Below are 18,192 nucleotides of genomic sequence, written 5' to 3'. Positions count from 1 at the left end.
AAGCCAAGGTATCTTAAAACTATCGGAGATGCTCTTCGATGCACGTTTGAAATCTACCTCATTGACCACCATTTTGAGAATTTAGCTCCAACGAAATATGAGCCACGCAAATTTTGGTCAGCGTAGATTACTAAATAATGCATGCAAAATTATTCCGGAACACGATTACTAACGGTAAATCACAGACCGTTCCTCTCCGATTTTTTTTTTTGAGGGGAGGGGCGGTCTGTACACAGGCTATGGGGCCAATTACACATTTCCATCATGCGTGTATGTCGGTATTGTTTTTACATTTATTTTGTAGCGGTCACGGTCATTCAGTTGTAACTGACGCACGCACGCAAACAATCCACCGATATTGATTACCATTAATTTATTTGTAGCTGGGTCCCTTGTTCCTGCTCAACACGTTCCAACGAAGACTTTGCCAGGTAATGAGACACTCCTAATTGATTATTTTTTTGTTGTTTGATTGAACTATACTGCTTTCTGTTCTTTAATTAGTTGTACATTGTGATCACATAATATGCCTTATAAGCCTGCTTTAAATTAAACTCTTTACTGTTTCTCATTGTTTAATAGCAAGAACAAGTAATGCATGCGTAATAAATTTCCTACTCGCCTCTCTTTTCTTTTCTTTGGATTAAAGTCAGTAACTATGTCGGCACACATTCCTTTTATGCATAACTTAACTGTTTATTTTCTGAGTGATCACGATCATTGAGAAGCCTGGTTGGGCTGGTTGTCACGAACGCAGGCACGCACCGCGCACGCAAACAATCAACCAATGTTGCTTGTCCATTAATTCATTTGCAACGACTCGAGGATCATATCAAGGTAATAAGTAACATTAGCCTGAGGGTGTAATAAATTATTTGTTTCTTGTGTGATGGAACTATGAACTGCCCACCATTCTGAGAAAGTAAGTAAATGATATGTATCTTGAATTATTCCTGAACAGAGAAGGTTTTAGTTTTTGAATTCGCTTAGATTCAAACTTGAGGGTGCCACAAAGCAAAATGACGATTGAGAAAGCATTCAATCAGTTTTAGCCATGACAAACTCTTTATGTCTACTCGCTTTAAAGTCTTACATAAAGCTAAGCAAGACCAGAGCCTCGTATAATGTAGGCGTTCTCATCACAACTTTGAACCTTGCCGAGCGAAACCATGTATTTTTTGAGTTGTTCCTAGCAATCATGAACAGTCATCTCACCTCGATCCGTTCTCTTGAGAACTTTTCAGCTTTCCGCTCCAGTTCCACTCTTTTTGCATACTAGGCATAAATGATTTGTGTTATGAAAGTTAAAATGGATAACCACATTAAATCATCAAATTTTGCAGAGTCATTTCTTGTTGTCGAGCCTCACGTCGATTAGTACCCATTTTGGTAAGTTGCTCACTGTTACTCATTTCTTAATAACACGAACAAGTAATAATTTATGTGTGATAAACCAGTTCTGACGAATTTTGCGTTACTTTTTGTTGTTTTCTCTTAACTCAGTTTGGATCAAGTTACTGACTACGTCAGAATTCCTGATATGTTTATTTTCTAAAGTGATCATGATCACCGTCACTCATGATCAGTTGCGAATGACGCACCCAAATGATCCACTAGTATTCTTTATCCCTTAATTTTTTGTTCAGCCGGATTCATTTTTCCTGCTCACAAGGTTTTAAAGAGGAACATTGCAAGGTATTTCGTAATATTAGCTTGCTGGGTGCAATCAGATATTTGTCTGTCGTTGCAAGATAATAAGTAACAATTAGCTTGAGGTGTCACGGTGCTAAATTATTTGTTTCTTGTGTGATCGAACTACAATGTAAAAACTGCCCTCCATTCTTTTCTTGCACATCGAGAAAGTAAGTAAGTAAGTAAGTAAGTAAGTAAGTAAATGATGTATCTTGAATTGTTTCTGAACAGAGAGGGTTTTTAGATTCAAAATTAAGGGTGTCACAAAGCAAATGACGATGAAGAATGCATTCAATCAGTTTTAGCCATTACAAACCCTTAATGTCTACTCGCTTTAAAGTCTTACTTAAAGCTAAGCAAGATCGGAGCATCGTATGATGTACCCGTTCTCATTACGACTTTGAACCTCGCCGAACGAAACCATTACTTGAGTTTTTCGGAGCAATGGAACAGTCATCTCACCTCGATCAGTGTTCAAATTGGACTGCTTCACTGATCAGTTGCGCTGTTTGCTCGAGTATGAAATGACTTCTCCTTGCTGCTCCATTTGTTAGTTCTCTTGAGAATTTTCAGCTTTCCGCTCCTGTTCTACATTTTTAATGCATACTAGGCATAAGGGAATTTTGTTATGAAAGTTAAAAGTTTTCCTACAAGATTCGATAATGCATGGATAACCACATGAAATCATCAAATTTTGCAGAGTCATTTCTTGTCGTCAAGGAAATTATTTCAATATTTTGCGTAAACAGCGTTGCTAACATCGAACAGAAATTTAGCTGGCTGGCAAATTATGTGTAGTATTATAGTCAGTTGAACTATTTTTGGAGATCTTTTTGCACGCAGATACAAAACTGCAAACGGAAACTTCTTATATCTTCAAAAACATACCTTGTAGCTTGACGTGTGTCGAAAATAAAAGTAAAATTAACCTAACAGACCGCTGTTGAAAATGAAAAGGTATAAGTCGCATGTAATAAGAAACAGATTTTACTTAGTATACTTCAAGGAAAATTTGAATCTTCTTACCTAAAGAACAAACGCAAGCTGACTAATTGATAAGTGTTTGGAACGTATCGTTCAAATTTGCCTCGTTTTTACAACGAAATACACGCAGAATCGTAAAGTGTAAGTGTCTGGGAAATAGGGCAACATGTACATACTGTAAATTTTAATACCTGACGTGTTTACAGTTTATACTGGTCGGTGGTGATATGACTTTTAATTTCCAACCATAAATTTCTTAAAAGCAAGGTGACAAGACATAAATGATTTGCACGAAAATTATTGCAGCCAGCTTGGCGACTTTTCAACTAGTTTTTGGTAGATACCTTTTCTTTTCGGCCTGATTACGCAGATTTTTCAGCCAGACTGAAAATTTCATGGAAGACATGTCTCAGGTTGAATTTCATAATTTCACTGGTTTAAGCAATTATAAGAATACTGCGTGTTTGTTTATTTATTATACAGGCCTTCTGATAGGGTGCGATTAAAAAATGCAAATTATGCGATTTTTTCAGGGCAGATTGTGCGATTAGAAAGGCCAATTATGCGATAAATAATGTAAATTACGCGATTTTTTTCTCAGCAATTTTAAGCTTGTTTTATAAGGTTTCAGGTTAAGAAAAACACTTTTTTGCTGCCCTAAAGACATTTTGAACACAAAGGAACAGTAATTATGTATCTCGATCGACATTAGTTGGGATAAATAAAAAAAATGAGGTCTTCTGCACTACCGGTGCACCACGTTAAAAGTTGAAAGGACACAGCTAACATGCCAAATGAATGATCAAGGTGCTTGTCAACCACGAACTTCCGAAGATGGTCAATCACAATAGGGCCATACCGCCATTTATACGAGAGAAAATAAGCCGCGGCTTTCTCTGGCCGCGGCTTACAGAAGACTCGAATGTTGACCCCGTATAAATGGTACAAAATCTACGTTCAAGTCTTTTTCAAGCCGCGGCTTATATTGACCTGGGAATATATATTCGTATAAATAGTTCCTTTTGCGTATTTTGTACCCCGTGGCCAGAGTAAACCGCGGCTTACTTTCTCTCGTATAAAAGGCCCTAATATTGCACGACGAGAAAAACATCAGTCCATCGTCCACGTGGAGAGTACCTGTGAGGTACACTTTCTTGCTCGATCGTGAGCTGTCAGATTGGGCGGAAGGTGGGAACTTCCTTCTTCGTCGGTCGAAGAAAAAGCTAGCGTTTTCACAACAAACTTATCCATGAGTAACTTTTTATCAGTTTTCAACGAAAGAAACTACATTTTGCCGAAAAACTTACAACTTCGCTTATTTTTCACATATCTCTTCTCTAAGAGAAGGCAACGATGTCATTTCAGTGGTGTGTATATAAGGGCGTGTTTGTGTTGGACCAATAGAAGGAGACTCGTACCAGGTCCCCGACATGAAAAATAAAGCCTTGAACTTCGAATGTTTGCGAAATCGAAGGTGACAAAGGTCTTTTAACCTTTTTCCAAGATAAATCATCTTAAAAATGACGTATTTATGCAGGAATTTCTAAGAAACGTGTTGATTTATGTTTCATTTTATGAATTTTGTGCGTCCTTTTGTGAATTATGCGATTTTTCGTGAATTGTGCGATCGGATGCGATTTGAGGTCGATTGTGCGAAATCGCACCATCGCGTAATATCAGAAGGCCTGATTATACTATTATTTTGTTTGTTTAGTATAGACCGTATTCATAAATGGCAGTAAAGTAATTATTCTCTTGTCTTTATGCTAATCATTGTAACTAGCCTCGTAAACACGAGCAAAATTCAAAAGAATTTTTGTTCCAAAGTGAGGCTAGTTATGATGATTAGCACAAAGACAAAAGAATAATTTCTTGACCGCTATTTAGGATTACGGTCTATATTCCAGGTGTTCAAATTATCTTTATTATTTAGAATATACCGGTATATTCATCACAAACAAAGGGGCTTATTAATATTACCCAGGCTATGACAATCCTGCAAGTAATAAGCCTCAAGCTTTCATGTTTAGAAACCAATCAGTTAGATTAGGATAGAGTATAGAGTGGCTCTGGGACAAAAGTCAGTAGAGAAATGGGGTACTTTTTACTGGGTTGCCAACCCAGTCGGAATCTGTCTTTAATTTCGTCGTTTTTTTATTTTTCGTTTTCTTTTTTTTTTTTTATTTTTTTCCGTGTCGGTAAAAGTCCTGCCTGTCACTCCCCTGCTAAGTGGTGTCTTTGTGCATAGAGCCTTCTACGCGTATTTTCTTAGGATCGAGAGGGTAGTGGGAAATGCGTAGATTTCTCTGGTGGACACAGTAGAACGATTAACTTAACCGGCAATGGCGTCGAAAGTCATGTAACGCGAATGGCGTTTTAGGGGATCTTTGAACAAAATGTACCCTAATGAAGCTCAATAATGGCAAGCGAATTGGATACTGGACAGGACAGGCGGTCGAATGTTAGAAGCGACGAGTAATGGACTTCGACAACAATCTGTCGCCCGTCGAGCCGTAATCAAAGTGAGCAGTCTTCCTAACATTTTGCCAAGCGTGGTGTTTTGTACAACACTCAAACCAAATGAACAGTTCTCTGGTAACTCAGTGTGGGTTCAACAAAGACAGAAGGAATCCATATAGTGGATCTGTTATCTCAGTTGTCTCGCTATTTGTCAGATTTGTATTTACCTGTTCTCAACTCTGCACAGTCTTCCAGTATAACAATTGGAAATTTCACTAATAAGTCATTGACGTGAATGGCGTTTTAGTGGATCTTTAAACAAAATATACCCTCATGGAGCTCAAGAATGGATCGTCAATTGTATGAGCAAGACAGCGCTGAAAAATAAATATCTGGATTGTAAGAGACGAGTAATGGTCTTCGACAACAATTTCATTTTTCGCCTTTGGATATCAAGTGAGCTTTGTTTCTAATATTTTACTAACTTGGTATTATATAAAACACGGAAATCAAATAGCAATTTTTTTATGGATTTAACCATAGTTACTAACTATGATTTAACAAATTAACATTGAAGGAATCGAACGCCAACAAGAATGCATCACAGTGTTTACTCAAGTCGCATCTTAGTTGTCTGACAATTTACATTTACCGGTATTTTGTACTCAACTCAGCAAAGGTGTAAAATATTTGGAAATGTGACAGTGAAAAATTACTTGAATGAAAGCTTGTTGTCTCTTTTGTGCTTTATTATTTACGGTCAAGGTTCTTTCGAAAAGGGTTGAATGTGAACTGTCAGAAATTTATTTAATTGCATATGCTTTGTGATTGTTTGTTTCGCTTGCACGCACGCAACTGAAATAGGAAGGGTTTCTTGCCTCTTATAGCAAATATGTTGCTTGTTTCAATAAATGTTTCGCTGGAAAATATTTCTGTGAAATTTCTAGCTTTTGTAAATTTATCATGTTGTGTAATTTTCGAGCTTAGCAAATTTGCATACATGTGTTGAAATGTGATACGGGGAGAATTTTTGTGGTAACGCATTAGTCACGAAAATAAACAGGTCTGTTGGAAGCGTGCTTGAGTTTCAACAAAATGACCCCCAAAATCGGCAAAAGATTGTGACGCTGATGAATAATAAAGTAGCTGCTATTACCAAAACGATGGAATTACCTGGTGATAAATAACCTTGTCTTGGAGAGTAAATTTTTGATTTTCCAGAAACAATGGTCAACCTCTGAGAGTTGCGCGATTGTGATCTTTGTGTTGAATTCGCACATTTCTTGTCAAAATTTATAACAATCGAAATACAAAGAAAACTAACAAAAACAAAAACCCGGTAGCTTGGCATCATTTGACACAGATGCTTCACTGTTTCGCGAGTAAACATGCCGCGGTAAAATAACGCGGTAACTTGATCACTGCGCTCGCTGAATTCGATGTGCGATTTACTCGGTGCAGCCAAACTTGTACAATTACAACAAAACAACTAAAATCTCCCAAACTGTTTTTCGCTGATGGTAACTTTTTATATTCGTGGTTCAAAATAAATGTTGTTTTCATGTCGTAGATTTTATTACCGATGGCAAAATATTTTATGCTCGATCGACCGTCCTGAAACTTCCTTCTGCTCTTCTTAAAAACTGTGTATCCATATTTATTTACTTTTACATCAATATTTGTTTTGGATAAAGCAAGCTAACAAAATCTGTATCTTGCTTGGTTCGCATTTGATAGCATTAAAATAGAATTTTCGGTCCTATGCTTCTGTTACTGAGTGGTATATTTCTTAGGTCGCCCATCCAGATACTAACCCCGCCGAATAGGAATAACTTCAGCTTTCAACTGTTGTTTACAAAGCTTTCAGATGCTGTCAGATGCTGTCAGTGCACGCTTACACTTGTGGTGGAAAGAAGTTGCATGATCAACATGTCAGCCCAGAAGCCAATGTTTCTCGATTCCCTTTTATTTTCTTCAGTCTCTCTGGGTTCAGTACTTTGCTAGTAACCACATGTCTTCTCAAGGGGCTATTTATCTAAGACTTATACCATGGCGCTACAATGATAGACAATACCAAAACAATATCGTGTACTGTTAGACCTACATATTACGCAAAGACAACGGTCAACATGTCATCCCAGAAGACAATGTTTTTCACTTCCCATTTATTTTCTTCAATCTTTCTGGGCTCAGTACTTTGCTAGTAACCACATGTCTTCTCAGGCTATTTACCCAAGACTTCTACCATTTCACTACAATGATACACAATACCAAAACAATATCGTGCACTGTTAGAGCTACATATTACGCAAGGACAACTTGAAGCTCCTGGAAGACAACACACAGTTCAGTTGACATAATGGAATAAATCGCTGTGTTACTTCACTACCACACGTAAGCAATGCGTGTCAATTGTTTTTAAAGAGGACAGGAATTTCTTCTTTCTGACAAATGATTAATTAATAGGCCGGTCGCCAGGTTTTTAACCTCACAAAAGGATCTGTTTCGTCGTACGAACGTGTGAAGACCTGTGAGCCAAAGGGCCTCTGCTGGTATGACTTCTGGTATGACTTCTGGTACGACTTCTGGGTCACCCCCCCCCCCCCCCCCCTCCAACTTGAAAAAAATTGCGTGAACGCTGCACGTACCACAGGCAACCCAGTGTACCCTCACGGAGGGTCTAGTTTTGTATGCTACGCAAGTGATTTTTCTTATGAAAGTTAAAAGTTTTCCTACAAGATTCGATAATGCATGGATAACCACATTAAATCATATTTTGCAGAGTCATTTCTTGTTTTCAAGGACCTCGCGTCGATTAGCATCCATTTTGGTAAGTTGCTCACTGTTTCTCGTTTCTTTATAACACGAACAAGTAATAATTTATGTGTAATAAACCAGTTCTGATTAATTTTGCGTTACTTTTTGTCAGAATTCCTTACAAGTTTATTTTCTGAAGTGCTCACAGTCACTCATGATTAGTTGCAAATGATGCATCCAAATGATCCACTAGTATTATTTATCCCGTAAATAATTTTTTCAGCCAGATTCATTATTCCTGCTCAAAAGGTTTTAAAAAGGAACATTGCAAGGTATTAAGTGATATTAGCTTGCTGGGTGTACCTGTAATAAGTTATTTGTCTGTCGTTTGATTGAACTGTGAGACAGTGACTAGGTCACTTGTGTTCATTTTGTGTTTATTTTTATTCCAATTATTTTCAACTTCTTTTCATTATCCTAATTACTATTATTTGCTTGTTTACCCATAATTACTCAATTTCCTCATATTTTTGCTTGTGTAGTTGTGTTATCCCCACACATTTCTCTTACCTAATTCCTGTTGTGTAGGAGTGGTAAACTCCTTCTTCCCTTAGGTAAATCCTGTATTAGTGGGTAGTAGATTTACCCCCTAGCCTTATTTGTTTTTTAGTTAGTTTTCTATTTTCCTAAAATCCATTGTAAATTGGCTACCATTTACTTGAAGTAAGTTCAGTCAGTTCAGTTAATTTATCTGAAGAGTGTCAGTCTTAAAGACAAGTCATTTTCCAAGTCTTCTGAGGTGTGTAGTTATCAATAACATTTGGTATGTTATCAGTATTTTCCTATTTCTTTATTTATGCCTAGCCTTTAGTTTAGTTACTACATATAGCTTTCTGTTCTTGATTTTAGTTCTTAGCAGTGATTGCAAAATTTCATTTGCTATTGTCTAGCTTTATTTATCTATGTTGACCTTTAGTCTGGCACAGCATGTGATTTGCGCCTTGAATATTTTTGCTGTTTTCCAATGAGTAATTGCTGTATTTTTGTCGCCTGCTTTGTATCCTTTTAATTGCATTTGCATTATTTCACAATTACTAGTTTCAATGTACTATTGTGGGATTATTGTGCAATATGTAATTTGAAGCTCTTGCTTTTTTCAAATCCATGCTTCATATAATAGTTCTTGGATTATGACATTGTTTAGTTTGTTTACAATTTGAAGTCATTTTACTCGTTTTGTTGGTAATTTCTTTGCCTTTTAGTTCGCAAGCATGTTTCTTCATGTATCAGCTATTTACCATAGTTTTTATTGTTCAGCAAGTGTAAATAATATCAATTTACTATGTTAAATTCATTTGCTTATTGTGGCTTTGTTTATTTTTTCGTTCCCGATCTCGATCCACTGTGTTTGCTTAGGTATAAATGATTTGTGTTAGAAAGTTATTTCCCATTAGATAATGTTTTACCGAAAGACTTGGCAGTGGATAACCACATGAAATTAAAATTTTTAGAGTTATGAAAAATGGGGCGAGACAAGAAGGAAACGCTTGCAGACAAACCCCTGCATTTTGAAAACCGGCAAGTTGACCTGTGATGCATGTCATCAGCTGTCATAAATTGACCAAGAAAATATTTGGTCTTCCATAGTGGAAATTGAACTTTGTGCAAGAGAAGGTTAAAAAAATTGGCAAGGAAAATAACGTGCATAACAGGCATTTCTACACACGTGTAAATGAGCACCTTTTCTGGGATACAAATTATCATATTTTCAAGCATCTTAGTTTGTCTAAACATTGTCAGGATAATTGCGATGTTTCTTGCTTAGAATTTAGTGAAAATGCTACCTCTTTCTATCAATTCAAAAACACGGAGAGCTTCCATATTGAGCAGATGAAACCGGCCAAACTCAACAAACAAGTTGATCATGTCGGTTTAGCATTACACTTTTAAAATTTACCATTGTGTCAGTTACAGTATGTTTTCTATAATATCGTTGGTTTATAGTTTGAGTTTCACCTCCTTGTAAGGAACATTTAAGAGCGCCTCTCAGCAATTTTCACCTAAGACCGTGCAAGATAAAAAAATCGAAAATTGCCAAAATTTGTCACAATAAAGGACTACCAAAACCATTTTTAGAAAAATATGTTTTACTTTGTTTCGATAATTATTTTACTTGAGAGGCGACTTTTTCGGTATGGGGCCTTGGGAGCGAATGTTAATGAAACATGCTAATTAGGGAAGAAATTGCCAGCTTTATTCCAGAAATCATAATCTGGGATCAAATAAGGTTTTTCCAGCTTTTTCCAGCTTGTTACAAATGCTGCTTTCTAGATTTTTCTAGACATTCCTGCATGCTATTAAATGAAAGCATGTGAAGATCATGTATTAATTTCCAGCTTTTTTCTAGGATATTCCATTTTTTCATGATTTTCCTCTGCCTTTTCCCACCAGTTAATTTTATTCCTTGAGGGTTTTAACTTTTGGTTCCTTTAAGGCAATTCAGCCATTGGTAACTTTTTAAATTTATCAGGAGTGACTTTACTAAGCTTCTTACTCCAAGCAGTCAAATGCACAACAAAAACAGGCATCATTTTCTTGTCTGTATAAAGAACTACCTAAGATCACTGAATACTTTGTTTAACTATAAAGTTATTGGTCATTAGTGGTAATCAGGCAGTCATGTCTTGTACCTTCCCTTGTAGAACCAGACACTGTGTAATCTATGTAAATCCTATTTAACGACCTTATGTAAATGGTATGTTATGATATACATAAATTGGATACAGAAGCCTTATTCAAAGGCTGTGTTATACATATGCCTCATGTATATATTTTGAAAGGAAATGCTATGTTTTATCTAGTCAAATGGAACCTTTACGTAGCATATGTAAAGGCTATGTTATGGGGTTTTTGTGTCCAAAAATAAAAATGGTTTCAACATAGTTTATACGTAGATTCGAAACAGAAAATACACAACACATACATAATTATCCTGCTCCTATAAAATAATATTCCAGCAAATCAGAAATGTGCTGGAAACTACAAACAATCCATTGTAGTCAAGCTATTAACAGTTATTACCATAGCTCACAGACAAAAACAATTAGACGACAGATTTTAAAGCAGTTATATATTTTTATTGCATGAACCTAAGCATTTAATTCATGCCAAAATCTTTGAATTGGGTTCTTGTTTTAAATTTAACGAGACCCTCCGTGAGGGTACACTGGGTTGCCTGTGGTATGTGCACCGTTCCAGACAATTTTTTTTCAAGTTGGGGGGTCATTAAGACCATTTAAGGGGTCACCCAGAAGTCATACCAGCAGAGGCCCTTTGGCTCACAGGTCTTCACACGTTCGCACGACGAACAGATCCTTTTCTGAGGTTAAAAACCTGGCTACCAGCCTATTAATTAATCATTTGTCAGAAAGAAGAAATTCCTGTCCTCTTTGGAAATCTTAGACACGCATTGCTTACATGTGGTAGTGAAGTAAAACAGCAATTTATTCCATATAAAATGTCAACTGAGCTGTGTGTGGTCTTCCAGGGGATTCAAGTTGTCCTTGCATAATATGTAGCTCTAGCAGTGCACGATATTGATTTGGTATTGTCTATCATTGTAGTGCCATGATAGAAGTCTTGGGTAAATAGCCTGAGAAGACATGTGGTTACTAGCAAAGTACTGAACCCAGAAAGATTGAAGAAAATAAATGGGAAGTGAGAAACATTGGCTTCTGGGCTGACATGTTGATAATTTTCAAGCTCCCTCACATCTTCTTTCACCTCAAGTTTAAGCGTGCCCTCTGAGCATCTGACAGCTTTGTAATACTAAAGTTTACTAAAGTTTACTAAAGTTAAACGCTGTCCGGCGGGGTTAGTATCTGGATGGGTGACCCCAAACATATACCCCTTCGTAAAACAGGAGCATTGGACCGAAAATACTATTAACGCTAACCAATGCGAACTCAGCAAGGTACAGATTTTGTTAGCTTGCTTTATGCAAAAACAAATATTGATGCAAAAGTAAATTGATACACAGTTTTTAGAAAGAGCAGAAGGAAGTTTCCTGGACGGTCGCTCGAGAATAACATATTTACGACATGAAAACAACATTAACTTTGAACCGTGAATATAGAATATAAAAAGTTACGATCAGCGACAAACATTTTGGGGAGATTTTTGCTACGTTCAATTTTGTTATTGTACTTTTGGTTGCACAAATTAATCGCAAAATCGAAAGTGACATCGCCGGAATTCAGCAGGCGCCGTGATTAATTTTGTGTCAAATGATGGCAAGGTACCGGGTTTTCGTAAGGTTTTTTTTCTGTCAAGTGTTATGGAGTTTGACAATAAATGAGCAAAGTCAAAAACAAAGATCACAATCGCCCAAACTCTTGAGGTTGACCCCGGGGTTGACCATTGTTTCTGCTGAGTCAAAAATTTACTCTCCAAGACAAGGTTATGTATCACCAGGTAATTCCATTATTTTGGAAATAGCAGCTACTTTATTGTTCATCGGCGTCACCATTTAGTTTTGTCCAATATACACAAACGGATACGATTCGTCAATTCCGATAGTCCATTGGTACCATTGGTAGGATTGGTACCAATAGAAAAGAATGTCATTCCAATGGTTCTGTTGGTGAATATGCATTTCATTAAGGGGACTTTCACTATTTTCCCAATTATGATGGTCTATTGGTACCAATAGAAAATGATGTCATTCCAATGGTTCTACTGGTGAAATTATTTTGTCATGTGATCTAGCTGGGTACAGGGCAATTCCGATGGTCCATTGGTACCAATGGTACGATTGGTACTAATAGAAAATTATGTCATTCCAATGGTTCTATTGGTGAAAAAAAAGTTCGCTTTCACACCAAGTAAAGGCACGCAATAATTATAATGATTATTCCTCGTTCTACAAGCCAACCACAAAAAACAAGTTCGCTTTTACACCAAGTAAAAGCACGCAATAATTATTATAACGAGATGCTTCCGTGAAGCATACACTGGGTTGCCTGTGGTACGTGTTACAGAAAATCAGAAGGCACTGAATTGTGTGGTATTGAACTACAACATTCCGTCTCTGAAGAATAACAAATAAAAGAGAAGCGAGAAACATTGTCTTCTGGGCTGACATGTTGATAATTTTCAAGTTCCCTCACAACTTCTCTACACCACAAGTTTAAGCGTGCCCTCTGAACATCTGACAGCTTTGTAGTACCAAAGTTCACTGAAGTTAATCCTTGTCCTGCAGGGTTAGTGTTTGGATGGGAGACCAAAACAATATACCCCTCATCAAACAGAAGCATCGGACCGAAAATACTGTTAACGCTAACAAATGCGAACTCAGCAAGGTACAGATTTTGTTAGCTTGCTTTATGCAAAATAAGAACATCATTCTAAAAGCTTATTCTACGCAAAAAGTAGGTTCTGGAGGTAATTTTGAGAGTGGAAATCAAGGTTACGCGGCAGACGGCAAATACAAACTCACGATTTAATTAACTTAACGCACCAGAAAGACGCTAACCTCATTTTGACAAGATAATGCTTTACTATTGCCATAAAAACTATCCAGTTACGCTCGCATATCATAAAACATGATGAATTCATAAAGGCCACCTTTTCCAGCGAACAATTTTTGAAACATATTTGCTATTAGAGGCAAAAACCCCTTCCTATTTGATTACGTGCGTGAAGAGAAGAAACTCACTCGTTTCAAATATGCGCAATCTTGCAACAAACTAAATTTCAGGATCAAACCGTTTCCATGAAGAACCTTTTCCTTGAATAATGAAGGACAAAATAGACGACAAGCTTTCTTTCAAATAATCCTTGGCTGTCACATTTCCAATTATTTTTTTTTAACCTGAAGATTGTGCAGAGTTGATCACAGATCCACGTAAGGTGTTCGATTCGTTCTCTGTCTTTGTTGAACCCATAAGTTACCAGAGAATTTTCCATTTGGTTTCAGTGTTCTACATAACAGCACACTTGGTAGAATATTATTTTAGAAATACAGCTCACTTTGATTTCGACTGGACGGGCGATAGATTGTTGTCGAGGTCCATTACTCTTCCCTTTTGAGATTCCAGGTGTTGGTTTTTCACCGCCTGCCTAGTTTATCCAACTGACTTTCCATTATTGAGCTCCATAAGGGTATATTTTGTTTAAGGATCCACTAAAACGCCATTCGCGTTACATCACTTTTCACGCCATTGGACGCAGTAGAATCATTAACTTAGCCTGCCACCAGAGAAATCTACGCAGTTCCACTACCCTCTCGATCCTGAGAAAATACGCGCAGAAGGCTCTATGCACACCACCACTTACCAGGGGAGTGACAGGCAAGACTTTTACCGACACGGAAGAAAAAAAAAACACCGAACAAATGCCAAACACTTTCCGACTGGGATTGCCATACGGCAACCCAGTAAATATTCCTCGTTCTATAAGCTTACCACGCAAAACAAGTTCGCTTTTACACCAAGTAAAAGCACGCAATAATTATTATAAATATTCCTCGTTTAATAAGCCAACCACACAAAACAAGTTCGCTGTTACACCAAGTAAAAGCACGCAGTAATTACGATGAATAGTCCTTGTTCTATTAGCCAAGCACGCAAAACAAGTTCGCTTTTACACCAAGTGATAGCGCGCTATAATTATTATGAATATTATAAGCCAAGCACACAAAACAATTTACACCAAGTAAAAGCGCGCTATAATTATTATGAATATTCCTTGTTCTGTAAGCCAACCACGCAAAACAAGTTCGCTTTTACAACAAAGAAAAAGCATGTACGCAATAATTATTATGATTATTCCTCGTTCTAAAGCCAACCAGGCAAAACAAGTTCGCTGTTATACCAAGTAAAAGCGCGCTATAATTATTGTGAATGTACCTCGTCCTTAATAAGCCAACCACGCAAAACAAGTTGGCTTTTACACCAAGTAAATGCACGCAATAATTATTATAAATATTCCTCGTTTAATAAGCCAACCACACAAAACAAGTTGGCTGTTACACCAAGTAAAAGCACGCAGTAATTACGATGAATAGTCCTTGTTCTATTAGCCAAGCACGCAAAACAAGTTCGCTTTTACACCAAGTAATAGCGCGCTATAATTATTATGAATATTCCTCGTTCTAAAGCCAAGCACGCAAAACAAGTTGGCCTTTACACCAAGTAAAAGCACGCAATAATTATTATGAATATTCCTCGTTCTGTAAGCCAACCACGCAAAACAAGTTCGCTTTTACAACAAAGAAAAAGCATGTACGCAATAATTATTATGAATATTCCTCGTTCTAAAGCCAACCAGGCAAAACAAGTTCGCTGTTATACCAAGTAAAAGCGCGCTATAATTATTGTGAATGTACCTCGTCCTTAATAAGCCAACCACGCAAAACAAGTTGGCTTTTACACCAAGTAAATGCACGCAATAATTATTATGAATAAATATTCCTCGTTCTATAAGCCAACCCCGCAAAACAAGTTTGCTGTTACACCAAGTAAAAGCACGCAATAATTATGATGAATATTCCTCGTTCTGTAAGACAACCACGCAAAACAAATTGGCTTTTACAACAAAGAAAAAGCATGTACGCAATAATTATTATGAATATTCCTCGTTCTAAAGCCAACCACAAAAAACAAGTTCGCTTTTACACCAAGTAAAAGCACGCAGTAATTATCATGAATATTCCTCGTTCTAAAGCCAACCACGCAAAACAAGTTCGCTTTTACACCAATATATAGCGCGCTATAATTATTATGAATATTATAAGCCAAGCACACAAAACAATTTACACCAAGTAAAAGCGCGCTATAATTATTATGAATATTCCTTGTTCTGTAAGCCAACCACGCAAAACAAGTTCGCTTTTACAACAGAGAAAAAGCATGTACGCAATAATTATTATGAATATTCCTCGTTCTAAAGCCACCCAGGCAAAACAAGTTCGCTGTTACACCAAGTAAAAGCGCGCTATAATTATTGTGAATGTACCTCGTCCTTAATAAGCCAACCACGCAAAACAAGTTGGCTTTTACACCAAGTAAAAGCACGCAATAATTATCATGAATATTTCTCGTTCTGTAAGCCAACCACGCAAAACAAGTTGGCTTTTACAACAAAGAAAAAGCATGTACGCAATAATTATTATGAATATTCCTCGTTCGAAAGCCAACCACAAAAAAACAAGTTTGCTTTTACACCAAGTAAAAGCACGCAATAATTATCATGAATATTCCTCGTTCTGTAAGCCAACCACGCAAAACAAGTTGGCTTTTACAACAAAGAAAAAGCATGTACGCAATAATTATTATGAATATTCCTCGTTCGAAAGCCAACCACAAAAAAACAAGTTCGCTTTTACACCAAGTAAAAGCACGCAATAATTATCATGAATATTCCTCGTTCTGTAAGCCAACCACGCAAAACAAGTTGGCTTTTACAACAAAGAAAAAGCATGTACGCAATAATTATTATGAATATTCCTCGTTCGAAAGCCAACCACAAAAAACAAGTTCGCTTTTACACCAAGTAAAAGCACGCAATAATTATCATGAATATTCCTCAAGTTCGCTTTTACAACAGAGAAAAAGCATGTACGCAACAATTATTATGAATATTCCTCGTTCTAAAGCCACCCAGGCAAAACAAGTTCGCTGTTACACCAAGTAATAGCGCGCTATAATTATTATGAATTCATAAAGGCCACCTTTTCCAGCGAACAGTTTTTTGAAACAACATATTTGCTATTAGAGGCAAAAACCCCTTCCTATTTCATTACGTGCGTGAAGAGAAGAAACTCCGTCGTGTCAAATATGCGCAATATTACGACAAACTAAAATTTCAGGATCAAACCGTTTCCATGAAGAACCGTTTCCTTGAATAATGAAGCACAAAATAGACGACAAGCTTTCTTTCATATAAGCCTTGGCTGTCACATTTCCAATTATTTTTTCTTACCTGAAGACTGTGCAGAGTTGATCACAGATCCGCGTAAGGTGTTCGATTCGTTCTCTGTCTTTTCAAAACAAAATAGAAAATAGAGCTAAATATTGTTACCTCTTACCATTAATTATCTGAAAATAAGTCCTACAATCTTCTAATTTGCAAAATCAAAAAAAAAAAAAATGAAACTGGAAGTATGAGACAAAATATTACAAAGTCATAAATGCTAGCGCCCTCATTTTTTGAATGACCTTTACAAAAGAGTGATAAATGTATTTTTTTGGATTATAGTCTCTATAACTCAATCAATAAGACTGGAATTTTGCAGAGTGGTTAAGCATTTGAATCAAAAACCCTCTGAGGGGAGTCGGAATGTATGGCAAAAACATCTACTACGTGTACGAAATACAGATGACATAAAATAATGGAAACAGGCGACAAGAAACAATATCACACCAAAACATAACGTCTTGCAAACAGTAGTTAAACAATAATTATGTTACCATGTGTGTCTGGTGCCCCACGAAGGAGCCATATTAAATTAAAGATGAACTGTCCAAGTGAAATTAAGATTGGTTATTTAATAGTAAATTATACATGAAGCAGCAGTTAACCTAGCAACCTTTGTAGCTTTCTTAATTGGTGTTGATAAAAGAATCCTCCTTACAAGAAGGGGTTTCTCTCCACTAACTAAAACATTCACTAATTAGCAGGTAGTTTGAGGGGAATATTGTGTGTGAATGGTGGCTGAGTTGAGGAAACATCATACACAAAGGTTAGGGTTAGTCTGTAGAATAAGGCTAACAAATGAAACAAATTCTGTGTGAAATTAAAAACTTCAATCACAGAAACAGCCAGATAGTACATGTATGAAAAACTGAATCACGTAGGAGGGATTAACAAATATTTGACCTTAAAAATTATTCAGCTGCAGACGAGGCCGGCTTGGCGGTGATATCTCCAAAAAGGCTCGTGGTGTATGAGGCCACCTAAGCAGAAACAGCCACAAGTCAAAAAGGGACCTTGCCGAGTTCTGGAATATGTACTCACTAGATGCAGATGTAGAAGTCCTTTAAGGCCTTTTACTGACACCTTGAAAACAATATGAAACAGAGAGTTACTGTATTGATATGTACTATTTGATTGAGTAAAAGGGCGAGATCGGACACATTTTTTTTTCCTTTCTTTAAATAAGCCCTCAGACCCCCGAAAATAGATGCCTGTGATCCTTGAGTGTGAAATAGTTATGCTATATTTTTTAAGTTCTCTGTGTGGTGTTGCTAGTCAAGCCTAACAATAAATACAGTCATTGTTATTTTTTAAGGTATGTTC

The 18,192-nt window shown here is 36.8% G+C and overlaps 1 long non-coding RNA gene across 2 annotated transcripts in view; it reads left to right on the top strand.

The window, feature by feature from the left end:
- Window positions 1-1,569: 1,569 nt before the first annotated feature.
- LOC138060450 (uncharacterized) overlaps window positions 1,570-18,192 on the top strand; it is a 17,335-nt gene continuing 712 nt past the window's right edge. Inside the window, exons 1-3 of one of the 2 annotated variants that reach the window (XR_011134356.1) lie at window positions 1,570-1,695; window positions 7,919-7,966; window positions 13,154-13,253. This is a non-coding gene — a long non-coding RNA (uncharacterized lncRNA). The remainder of the gene's footprint in view (window positions 1,696-7,918; window positions 7,967-13,153; window positions 13,254-18,192) is intronic. The other variant, XR_011134355.1, reaches the window with a different exon arrangement.

The sequence above is a fragment of the Montipora capricornis genome, chromosome 8 (assembly GCF_036669925.1).
Source record: "Montipora capricornis isolate CH-2021 chromosome 8, ASM3666992v2, whole genome shotgun sequence".
Classification (NCBI taxonomy): domain Eukaryota; kingdom Metazoa; phylum Cnidaria; class Anthozoa; order Scleractinia; family Acroporidae; genus Montipora; species Montipora capricornis.
This window is presented reverse-complemented; position numbering and strand designations above follow the sequence as displayed.